This window comes from Grammomys surdaster, unplaced genomic scaffold (assembly GCF_004785775.1).
Source record: "Grammomys surdaster isolate TR1022 unplaced genomic scaffold, NIH_TR_1.0 341, whole genome shotgun sequence".
In the NCBI taxonomy this organism is placed as follows: domain Eukaryota; kingdom Metazoa; phylum Chordata; class Mammalia; order Rodentia; family Muridae; genus Grammomys; species Grammomys surdaster.
Genome location: NW_021604760.1, coordinates 1,761,670 through 1,774,224, shown reverse-complemented (window position 1 = coordinate 1,774,224; position 12,555 = coordinate 1,761,670).

The window sequence follows — 12,555 nt, the reverse complement described above, 5'->3', positions numbered from 1 at the left end:
CTGCTGGTTCTGTGGTGGCTAGGGTAGGGGCTCACTACTTTAGCAGTTCCACCTCAGATCAATTTTCTTTTTTCTTCTAACTTTAACATTTCACAGTTCTGATATTTTAAAACTAATTTGTTAAGTTTCAGATACTACCTTAAGAAGGTCTTAAGTTACTGTACTTAATCACTGCCTGATTTTCTACTAGATATTGATGTGGACAAGGTTTTTTTTTTTAAAGTTAGTGGCCTTCTCTTAAATCTATTTTTGTTTAGATTAAATATACAGCAGAAACTTAATATGCTACATTTAATCATATCTTGGGTATAAAACCAGAACTGTAATTCTGACTTTGGCCATTAGGGGGTAAGTGCATATTAAAAGGAGTGGGGGGCTTAACTCTGTTAACTACTAACAAGGCTCTTTTGGTGAACTATGTGCTTTGTCTGAATGGAAAATTCATGAAAACAGTTCCTGCTAAAATGAATACCAAGTCTCCTCTTCTTAAAAAAGTACTGACTTCTTTATGACTGTAGTTATAAGATACACACACACACACATATATGTGTGTGTATATATATATACATAAATATATTCAATATATATTTAATATATTATATTATAATAATTATATTATATAATATATTAATATTATAGTATAATATATAATATAATTATATAATAATATGTTAATATTATATATATATATATATATATATATATATATATATATCCCTGCTAGCTTTATATGGTATAAAATCTCTATTGTTGCTATCCAGCCTGCTTAATTCCTAAGGAAAAGAAGGAACCACATCATGGCTTGAGGAAAATGAAGTAAATGAATGCACTGATTTAAAGGAAATAAGTAGGATCCGTGCGAGGAGAGAATTTAAGGACCAGGAACTAGTAATAGTTGCCCAGTCTAATGGGACAAACTTTGGCCTGCTTTGCCGTATATGTATTTGCTAACTGTAGCTATTCTGTCTAAGGAAATCAAGAACAGATAGCCTTAATTCTTATAAGATGTCTTTATTTGTAACCAAAGTCAGTGTGGTCTTTATCATAGGCACTCTAGGACTGTGGCTGCAGCTCAGTGGTTGAGTGTTCATTTAGTGTACATGGCCCTGGCTAAGATCTCCAGAACCACAAGAAGAAAGAGAAGGGAGGATTCTTTTACTTTACATAGTTCTCAAAATAACAATACTAAAGATAGCACCATATAAATTATAGAGGACCTGGAATATTGTTTCATTCTTCAAAAATTAAACTATGTTTCCCATTTCTTTTAGATGTAATTCACAGTTATCTAGTATTTTATGTACAGTCCTTATTTTGTTATCCTTTACAATCAAGTACAAGATCCACCAGATTAAGCTGAAGGCTAGATGAAGTGTCATCTCCTAAGTGAGTCCTTATAAGGTAAGCTCAGTAGCTCTCTGCTCACCTCCCTGCTACCTGTGGCATCTTTCTGCAAATATTGCCAGTCTAAATTGGCCTTCTCAGCTATTCCTCCAGATGTGACCATGATTCCAAAGACCCTTAGTGGATGTGAGCGGTGGGGATTTGACCTCAGAAAGGATCATGGAAATAGTCCTAAGCAATGCACTCTTAATTGTTACATTGTGAAAATACATAGAACTTTACATTTCCATCGAAAATCCAAGAAAATGACAAAGATTTCTGAAAGATAATTGCAGGAAGATTTCTTAACCAACTAAATTTTAAAACCTACGTTTCAACTTTTCTTCATTTCGGTTGCATGGTAGGGATGTAGGCAGTTCTGTAGGGCATTTTCTTGATTAATGATGGGTGTGGGAGGGTCCAGATCACATGGGAGTGATGGTCCTGGGTGGTATAAGAAAGCAGGTTGAGCAAGCTAGGGAAAGAGAGGCAGCAAACAGCATTCCTCCATGATCTCTGTTCTAGTTCCTGCCTCTAGGTTCCTGCCTTAAGTTCTTGCCCTTGCTTGTTCTCAGTGATGGACTGTTACCTGGAAATGAAATAAGCCCTATCTTTCCTACTCGAGTTGCCTTGGTCATGGTGTTTATCATGGTTTAGATCCCACCCTAACTGGATGGGAGTGTCATCAGACTCCCTCTGAGCTCTTGACATTCCCTCCTGCGCCTGCTAAAGTATATAGAAGATGGAAGGTTAGTTAAGCAGAGGACTTCATCTATGCAGCTATGGTGAAGTTATTATTCATGCTGGGGTGACACTTCTTGATAGTGAGGCTTTTGAGGGAGTCACCTATGGTCCTGTGAGTAACCCCTCACCCAGGCTCTGCAAAAAGCCCCAAAACTCATTGGATTTCCTTGTCATCATGTATTGATCTGTCATAGGTGGCCTCTCTGGGGTAATTAAGGCCTTGTTAAGTCTCCCCGAGGAAAATTCATGGGATACTGTGAAAAGTCAGGCGAACAAGCTATTACTTACTGACTGTGAAGGGATAGGAAAGCTTTAGAAAGGGTGGGGAATGGACACCTAAGGTGGTTCTTCTCATTTTCCACTTTCCTTAAAGCTCTCTGTTACTGTATCTCTGACTATTGATTTAATATGCAATAAGTCAATTAATCTTGTACTTACAGGGTATTTAATGTGTGCAGAACACTGCTTTAGATACTGCTTATGCAGTGGTGAATAAGTCAGACATTATTTCGGCCCTCACCTCACATAGCCTATCAGAGAAGATAGATCGTTAACAAGTGTTACAGGCGGAACCTCTAACATACATTTTTAAATTCCTCATTTTTCATGAAACTTTCGTCCTTTTCTCAGCTTAGGAGAATGTGTTCCCGATTTTCATCCTCTATTTTAATATCTTCCTTTTCCTGTAGGGTTTTGATTTTATATATTTTAATATTATTACTTTTTTTTGGTGGGGGGAGAGAACCAGCATACATGTTGAAATCCTAAGACTAGTTTTGGGAGTCAGTCTCTGCTATCTTGTGGGTCTTGGGAACTGAACTTGGGTCATTGGGCTTGGCAGCAAGTACCTTTATATCGTGTTGGCCCTATTTCAGACTCGTAAAAATTGTTAGCCCATAACGTTCAGCTTTCATGCTTCTAGTTTGACTAAAGGACTAAAGTTTCATGAAAGTAATGACACAGATAGGTTGCAGACAGACAGATAGATATAAAACTAATAGTTTAATGATATTTTATTGTATAGTTGTACCACACTTTGTTTATTTATCTGCTAGTTTTGTTTCCAGGTTTTTTTTTTTTGGATATTTTATTTACATTTCAGATGTTATTCCCTTACCCCATTTCCCCCACCCAGGAACCCCCTATCCCATTCCCCCTCCTCCTGCTTCTATGAGGATGTGTCCCTACCCACCTACCCATCAACCCACTCCTACCTCCCCACCCCCCAAATTCATCCACACTGGGCCACCCAGCCTTTACGTGACCAAGGACCTCCTCTCCCACCAATGCCCTACAATGCCATCCTCCCCTACACATACAGATAGAGCCATGGGTCCCTCCCTATGTGCTTCCAGGCTGGTGGTTTAGACCCTGGGAGCTCTGGTTAGTTGGTATTGTTGCTCTCCCCATGGGGCTGCAAACCCTTCCGGCTCCTTCAGTCTTCTCTCTAACTCCTCCATAGGGAACCCCATGATCAGTTCAATGGTTAGCTGTGAGCATCCGCCTCTGTATATGTCAGACTCTGGCAGACCTCTAAGGAGACATCCATATCAGGCTCCTGTCAGCATGCACTTCCTGGCATCCACATCAGCGTCTATCTTTGGTGACTGCACATGGGATGGATACCCAGGTGGACAGTTTCCAGATGGTCCCTCCTCGAGTCTCTGCTCCACACTTTGTCTCCATACTTGTTCCCATGAGTATTTTGTTATTCCTTCTAAGAAGGATCGAAGTACCCATACTTTGATCTTCCTTCTTCATGAGCTTCATGTGGTCTATGAGTTGCATCTTGGGCATTTCAAGGTTCTGGGCTAATATCCAATAATCAGTGAGTGAATACCATGTGTGTTCTATTGCGATTGGCTTACCTCACTCAGGTTGATATTTTCTAGTTCCATCCATTTGCCTAAGAATTTTTCAAATTCATTGTTTTTAATAGCTGAGTAATACTCCATTATGTAAATGTACCACATTTTCTGTATCCATTCCTCTGTTGAAGGACATCTGGGTTCTTTCCAGCTACTAGCTATTATAAATAAGGTTGCTATGAACATAGTGGAGCATATGTCCTTGTTATATGTTGGAGCATCTTCTGGGTATATGCCCAGGAGTGGTATACCTGAGTTCTTAGGTAATGTTATGTCCAACTTTCTGAGGAACCACCAAACTGATTTCCAGAGTGGTTGTACCAGCTTACAATCCCACCAACAATGGAGGAGTGTTCCTCTTTCTCCACATCCTTGCCAGCATCTGCTATCACCTGAGTTTTTGATCTTAGCCATTTTGACTGGTGTGAAGTGGAATCTCAGGGTTGTATTGATTTGCATTTCCCTGATGACTAAGGATGTTGAACATTTCTTTAGGTGCTTCTCTGCCATTCGAGTTTCCTCAGTTGAGAATTCTTTGTTTAGCTCTATACCCCATTTTTAATAGGGTTATTTGGTTGTCCAGAGTCTAATTTCTTGAGTTCTTTGTATATATTGAATATTAGCCCTCTATCAGATGAAGGATTGATAAAGATCTTTTCCCAATCTGTTGGTTGCTGTTTTCTCCTATTGACAGTGTCCTTTGCCTTACAGAAACTTTGCAATTTTATGAGGTCACATTTGTCAATTCTTGATCTTAGAGCATAAGCCATTGATGTTCTGTTCAGGAACTTTTTCCCTGTGCCCAAGTATTTGAGGTTCTTCCCCACCTTCTCTTCTATTAGTTTCAGTGTATCTGGTTTTATGTGGTGGTCCTTTATCCACTTAGACTTGAGCTTTGTACAAGGAGATAAGAATGGATCAATTTGCATTCTTCTACATGTTGTCCTCCAGTTGAACCAGCACCATGTGTTGAAAATGCTGTCCTTTTTCCACTGGACAGTTTTAGCTCCTTTGTCAAAGATCAAGTGACCATAGGTGTGTGGGTTCATTTCTGGGTCTTCAATTCTATTCCATTGATCTTCCTGCCTGTTTCTGTACCAATATCATGTAGTTGTTTTTTTTCTTTTTAATTACTATTGCTCTGTAGTACAGCTTGAGGTCAGGGATGGTGATTCCCCCAGAAGTTCTTTTATTGTTGAGAATAGTTCTCACTATCCTGGGGCTTTTTGTTATTTCAAATAAATTTGCAAATTGCTCTTTCTATGTCTATGAAGAATTGAGTTGGAATTTTGATGGGGATTGCATTGAATCTGTAGATTGCTTTTGGCAAGATGGCCATTTTTACTGTATTAATCCTGCCAATCCATGAGCATGGGATATCTTTCCATCTTCTGAGATCTTCTTTGATTTCTTTTTTCAGAGATTTAAAGTTCTTGTCATACAGGTCTTTCACTTGCTTGGTTACATTCACATCAGGGTATTTTGTATTATTTGTGACTATTGTGAAGAATGTCATTTCCCCAATTTCTTCCTCAGCTTGTTTATCCTTTGAATAGAGGAAGGCTACTGATTTGTTTGAGTTGATTTTTATCTCCAGCAACTTTGCTGAAGTTGTTTATCAGGCTTAGGACTTCTCTGGTGGAAGTTTTGGGGTCACTTAAGTATACTATCATATCATCTGCAAATAGTGATATTTTGACTTCTTCCTTTCCAATTTGTATCCCTTTACTTCCTTTTGTTGTCTAATTGCTCTGGCTAGGACTTCCAGTACTATATTGAATAGACAGGGAGAGAGTGGACAGCCTTGTCTAGTCCCTAATTTTAGTGGAATTGCTTCAAGATTCTCTCCATTTAGTTTGATGTTGGCTACTGGTTTGCTGTATATTGCTTTTACTATGTTTAGGTACGGGCCTTGAATTCCTGATCTTTCTAAGACTTTTACCATGAAGGGATGTTGAATTTTGTCAAATGCTTTCTCAGCATCTAGTGAGATGATCATGTGGTTTTTTCTTTGAGTTTGTTTATATAGTGGATTACGTTGATGGATTTTCGTATATTGATTCATCCCTGCATTCCTGGGATAAAACCTACTTGATCATGATGGATGATTGTTTTGATGTGTTCTTGGATTCGGTTTGCTAGAATTTTTTTGAGAAATTTTGCATCAATATTCATAAGAGAGATTGGTCTGAAGTTTTCTTTCTTTGTTGTGTCTTTGTGTGGTTTAGGTATGAGCATAATTGTGGCTTCATAGAACGAATTGGGTAGTGTTCCTTCTGTTTCTATTTTGTGGAATAGTTTGAAGAGAATTGGTATTAGGTGTTCCTTGAAGGTCTGATGAAATTCTGCACTAAAACCATCTGGTCCTGGGCTTTTTTTAGTGGGGAGACTTTTAATGACTGCTGCTATTTCTTTAGGGTTTATGGGACTGTTTAGATGGTTTATCTGCTCCTGATTTGACTTTAGTACCTGGTATCTGTCTAGAAAATTGTCCATTTCACCCAAATTTTCCAGGTTTGTTGAGTATAGGCTTTTGTAGTAGGATCTGATGGTTTTTGCATTTTGCATTTTCTTTGATTGTTGTGTCAGTGTTTTCTATGGTATCTCTCCTTTATCTCTTGTATTCTGTTGGTGATGTAAATTGACTTTCTTATGGTTCTGGAGACTAAAAGTTCAAAATCAGTTACACTGGGAAGATTTCAAAGTGCAGCAGGTCTGTGTTCCTTTGAGAAGTTCTGGAGGAGGTGGCATTCTTGCCTCTGTCTACTTTTGGTGGCTGAGTATGTTCTGTGGTCAATGACTCCATCAAAGACCTGTCTCCACAGTCATACGGCCTTCTCTTCTATAGTTGTTATGGCTTGAATCTAAAATATCCTCCTGTGCTCATGATCTTAACAGTGAGGTTCCCAGTTGTGACATTGTTTGGGGACATAGAGGACCTTTGGATAGTGGGGCCTAGCTAGTAGTTTACAAAGAGTGAAGGTTACATCTACTGCTTGCTACTTCTGGCTAATTCTTTTTCCTGTCTGCCATCCTGCTGTGAACTCCAATCACACACTCCCTTCTACCAAGACCTCAGCCATGCCTTCCTCACTGTGATAGGCTAAAGATTCTGAAACCGTGAACCAAAACCACCTTTCCTCCCTAAAGTAGTTGTGTCAGGCATGTGGCCTCAGCAAGGCCAATGTAACTAATGTGGTAGCCCAGTTACCATTTGGGTTTCTCTTTTCAAAGGACACTGAGTAATTGCAGGAAGTCCTCCTGGATCATCCAGGATAGTTTCCCTATCCCTACCTTAATCTAATTCTACCTGGAGTCATTTTGCCATATAAGCTAATACTCATTGGTTCTGGGGGTGAAGACTCAGAGTACTCTGGGACAAGGGTATTATTAACCTACCCCATGATCTAATAAGGAACCGAGAACGCTGATGAGATGGGATACCAAACACATTCATTATATCTGAAAAATGTCCTTTACAATCTGTATTTTTAAAAATCTTATCTTTTGCCATTTAAAATATTAATATTTGTACATCAAATATTTATGTAAATTAATTCAGACTGATATGCTTTACAGAAAGTTCCAAAAATGAATTCAAAAAAAGAAATCCAATTCATCATCTATAAGGGCTTTTCACATAAAGCAGTATGAGTAATCTCTTGATAGTGAAACATGGATTAAAACTGTTTTGGCACAGGAAAAAGCTTTCATTTAGAATGATGTTCTCTAAGTATCACTAACTTTAGTCAAATTAAAATTTCAAATACCTTGATAATATATAGATACTACTTGTAGCTTATATACATAATATATACAAACTGCTGAATGTCTGCAGTTCAATATAAAGTTGCCATTTTAGAATAATTGAGATAGATTAGACAGCAATAAATTAACTAAGCCTGAATTTGGGAACAGCCAATGGTAGACTTAACAAATGGAGTAAACTGACATTTGCAACAATTCAGCATTAACTTGGATTTATATAAAACCAGCAATTGGATATCTGCTATAAATCCTTAAAAATGATAACTGATTCCTATTACGTGTGTGTGTGTATGTGTGTGTGTGTGTGTGTGTGCATGCATACACATGTGCACGCCTGCCTAGGAGAACTGCCCTGTAGGGAAAGGATTAAGGATCATCGTTCTTATCTTAAATGGAAGATCATTCTAATATGTTTAAGTATGGTTGTCCTGACATCACTTGGTGTTATCAGATAACAATAATTCCACAATGTGGAGTTATGCTTTGGCCTTCTAAGGCTTTGGTGACATGCTAATGAATTCCTTTTTCAGTGTTTCTTACCTTGATAATTTATCTCAATATGTGTACCATGTATTAATATTAAGTAAATGTTGAAGGGCTAATCCCATAGGGTATAGTGCACTTTGCCATAATTCTGTATACAACTTTGTATTATAAATTTTATATACATGCTAGTTGCTACTTGTTTCAGTTACAAAGGTTGATAATTATAGCAAATAAATTTCCTTAAATCATAAAAATAGGAGTGTAAATTATTTGTGATGAATTAAAGAAAAACTTTTTTTTAAATAATACTGTATAAGGAAATGAGTTTGGACCAAGCATGGTATTTTTATCTATCTAACATTTAATCTGCCTTCCATGTACATACATTTATATAGTATAGATAGAGAAATTCAGAAGTGCTTTTACTTTCACTGATTGAAGCTAACTAAATCTAGGAATTCTGCTATAAACATGCTCCTAAGCGACATATCAGTAGTATTCTCAAGAAAGAGATCTCAGAATTGGAGAGGTGGCTCGCTCAACAGTTAGAAGCACGCCGTCCTCTTGCAGAGGGCTCAGGTTCTGTTCCCAGCACTCAGATCAGGCAGCTTACAATGACCTGTACTTATAGGAGGTCTGATGCCCTCATGGTACTTGCATAACCATGGTACACATATATACACTTAACACATAAATAAAAATAAACTATTTTTATTTTAATAAATTTTAATAAATAAAAGTTAGATCTCCTTGACTTTTGAATATATCCCAACCTTGTTATCTTAGGTTTTATACTAAATAGTATATTAAGAAACACGTTTGGCCGGGCGGTGGTGGCACACGCCTTTAATCCCAGCACTTGGGAGGCAGAGGCAGGCGGATCTCTGAGTTTGAGAGTTCGAGGCTAGCCTAGTCTACAGAGTGAGTTCCAGGACAGCCAGGGCTACACAGAGAAACCCTGTCTCGAACCCCCCCCCCCAAAAAAAAGAAACACGTTTGTCTCTTCTTGATGCTTGTTCAGTGGTTCTGAATAAATTGTCTTTTGGGGCCTGGGAGATGGCCAAGTGTGAAGACCTGAGTTCTGATCCCAGAGCCCAAGTAGACACTTGATGAGGTAGCATTGTGCCTGCAATCTTGGCAATGGTGAGATGGGTGAAAGGGAGCGGTGGATCCCTGGAAGCACACTGGCCGGGTAGCATAAGTTACTTGGCAATGTTCTAGGCCAAGGAGAGACTCTGTCTCAGTCAAAAAGGTAGAAAGCACGTGAAGACCTTCATCCAAGGTTGTTCTCTGACCTCCACACATGCTCTGTGCATGTGCATCCATACACACACACACACACACAGACACACACACACACACAGACACACATACCACAATAATAAATAGATAGATGGATAGATAAATAAATAAATAAATAAATAAATAAATAAATTTTCTTTCAAAAGTAGAAAAGCTAACTTTTTTGAGATTTTAAAGTCCTATAGTTTCTTTAAATTTGTTTGGGATTGGTGTTGGACCTTCCTCCCAGCCTCCACACTGTACAAAGCCTTCTCTTCCAGTCCCACGTCCTCAAATGTAATTTCTATACTGTATGCTGATACTTTACATTTATAGCACTTGGCAAAGTCTCTTTCCTAAGCTCTAGGCCTGTATGTCTAACATCTTATGGTATACCTCTCCTTGGGTACAAGACTGACAGTTCAAACTTTACATGTTCAAAAGTTAATTCATGTTCATACAATATGCAACTTACAACTCTGTCTTTTTTAATATTCCTAACTCCAAGTTGCTGGGAGATTCCATTCATTTCACTTACCCACTACAAACTGTCACATGTTGTTGACTTTTTCTAAAAATGTCTTGAGTTCTACTCATCTCAACCCTCTCTATTGTCTTCAGTAGCAGGCCCACCAGTTTTCTGCCTGCCTAGCTGGTTTCACTTAACCTAATTTTTTCCTTTTATTCATCTACAGTAGCTATAGTGAGCTCTACTCAACGTGCCAGTATGAACACACAGTATTTGCTTCAAAGTATGTTGCCATATTACACCAAAGATCAACCTTGACAGCATATGCTAACTGAAATAGACCCGAGACAAGAAGAAAGATAATGCATGATTCCAATTATGAGAGAGTTGGTTAAATTCATAGAAGAGAAAATCGTGATTTCCAAGAGCAGTCTGGACGGGCAGGGAGGAATGGGGAATTAGAGACTACATAGGCTCAGTTGACGATAGGGAAGTTCTAGAGACACCCAGGTGTAGCTTAGTGCTAGAGTATGTGCTTAGCTCATGAGAATCCCTAAGGTCAAGTTTCAGCAACCACCCAAATTCTACCCATGGATGATAGTATGACTACACATAAAACACGAAGTTACTTACTGCCACTAAAGTACACTTTAAATGGTTAAAAACAGTATGTATTTATGTTTATGAGTGTTTAGCCAACATGTATGTATGTGTGCCTAGTCCCATGGAGGCCAGGAAAGGACATCAGATGGGCTCTGGGACTGGAGTCACAGATGGTTGTGGGATGACATATGGGTGCTAGAACATGAACCTGGGTCCTCTTAACCACGGGTGCATCTCTCCAGTCCTGAAGATGATCACTTTTGTATACATTTTGCCACAATAAAAATCCTTGTTTTTCACTACTAATATTTAAAGACTACAGTACTTGACAGTGTGTAGGAGGCCAGTGTGGTCAGGCCCACCATTCCAGTTCTATGCTGGTTACAGTGGCTGCCTTGTAAGTTCTTGTAACTCACACCTTTCTTCAGACTTCCCCTCTGAAGTTCCTGCCCTGAAATAAAATGTTATTCTTCTCTTTTCACTTTGCAGACTACTCATCTGTCTAGCCTTGGTTTCTATGTCACTTTCCCTAGCTTGTTATCCTCAACTCAGCTTCTTGTCTACACTGTACCTGTACCTGTCTCACTGGAGCACTTGTTATAGGCCAGCACCACCCTGCGCATCTCAGAGTCTGCCTTGATTCCTGTTTGTTTTGTGCCTTGTTTGGTGCTTGTGTTCCGAGTCTGTGCTTCCTTGGGCTGATTAAATACTGTTCGCTTGGATGCCAAAGCATGGAGGAAGAACATGTCATGTCAAGATTTTGATGTCAATCACCGATGCAGACACATAACCAGCCCATTTGTTTCTTGATCCCTACAGCCCCAGACCCCGCCTCACACCTCTGCTCTTCTTCAAATTCCAACTCACCGTTCTCTCCTTGTGGGTGTGAATATCACTTCCATGAACAAACGTGTTACATTACAGGGCAAAACAGAGATTATCCAGGTAAATCTAATCTGATTACACAGGCTACTTATTTATTATTTATTAATCACAGTACGTTTTCATGTTTTTTCATCTCCCCACTCTAAATCCTGGGTGTCCCCTCCTTTTCTCTCAAATTCAAGTCTTTTATAATTATTATTGATATGTATCTTACTCATCATCTATCTGTTTCTATCCATCCTGAGTCCAGTTAGTGCTGGACTTGTACATGGGTGTTAGACTGACCTCTTGGGTGTGGCCCCCTATCAGAGCTGTCCTAAGAAGAAAACTGACTTTCCTTCTGTCAGCTACATATAGCCCCTCAACTAGGGGTGAGATCCTAAGGCCCCTGTTTAACAGTTTTGTCCCAGATTGAAGCATCCAGTCTTGCTGGGAAGCTCCTTGAACAGGAAGGTAAAATCACAATAGCTTCAGCCAATCCTCATAACAGACCAGATTCACTAGGCCTCTCCTTCTGGAGTAAGCAGATTCCAGCTGCAAGGAAGACTGAGACCAGACCAGCTACCTAGAAGAAGCAGAAACCAGCCAAACCGGCTGGAAGAGGTTTAGATCAGAGTCTGCTGGAAAGGAAGCTCTCCAACCCTGTGTGGGGTGGGCTTTGGTAATGCAGCTGTTATCACTTCTGCTCCTGTAAGAAGCCTCTCACCCACATACCTGCAAATAACGCCAGTTAAACTCATCGGTTTGCCAATCTGGACTTGGGTGGTATCTGTAGGGTTAAAAAGTCTGACCTCATTTCCAAGTTTTGAAAACCTACCAATCCCTGACTTGAAAACCCACAAATCCCTGAACTCAAAAAACCCAATTCCCAAGATCAGAATCTACCAATTCCAGGGCTCACCCCAAGCTCAGGACTTGAAGTGTCCCACCTATCCCCACCCTGTAAATACACACTCTAGAAAACTCTGCCCCCAAGAAACCCTCCACAAAGCCAGCTTCCTGCTCAGGTCTTTGCTGTTTCTCTTCGGAGCAAAGGCAGCTACTCTCTTGTGACTTTCCCAATAAATC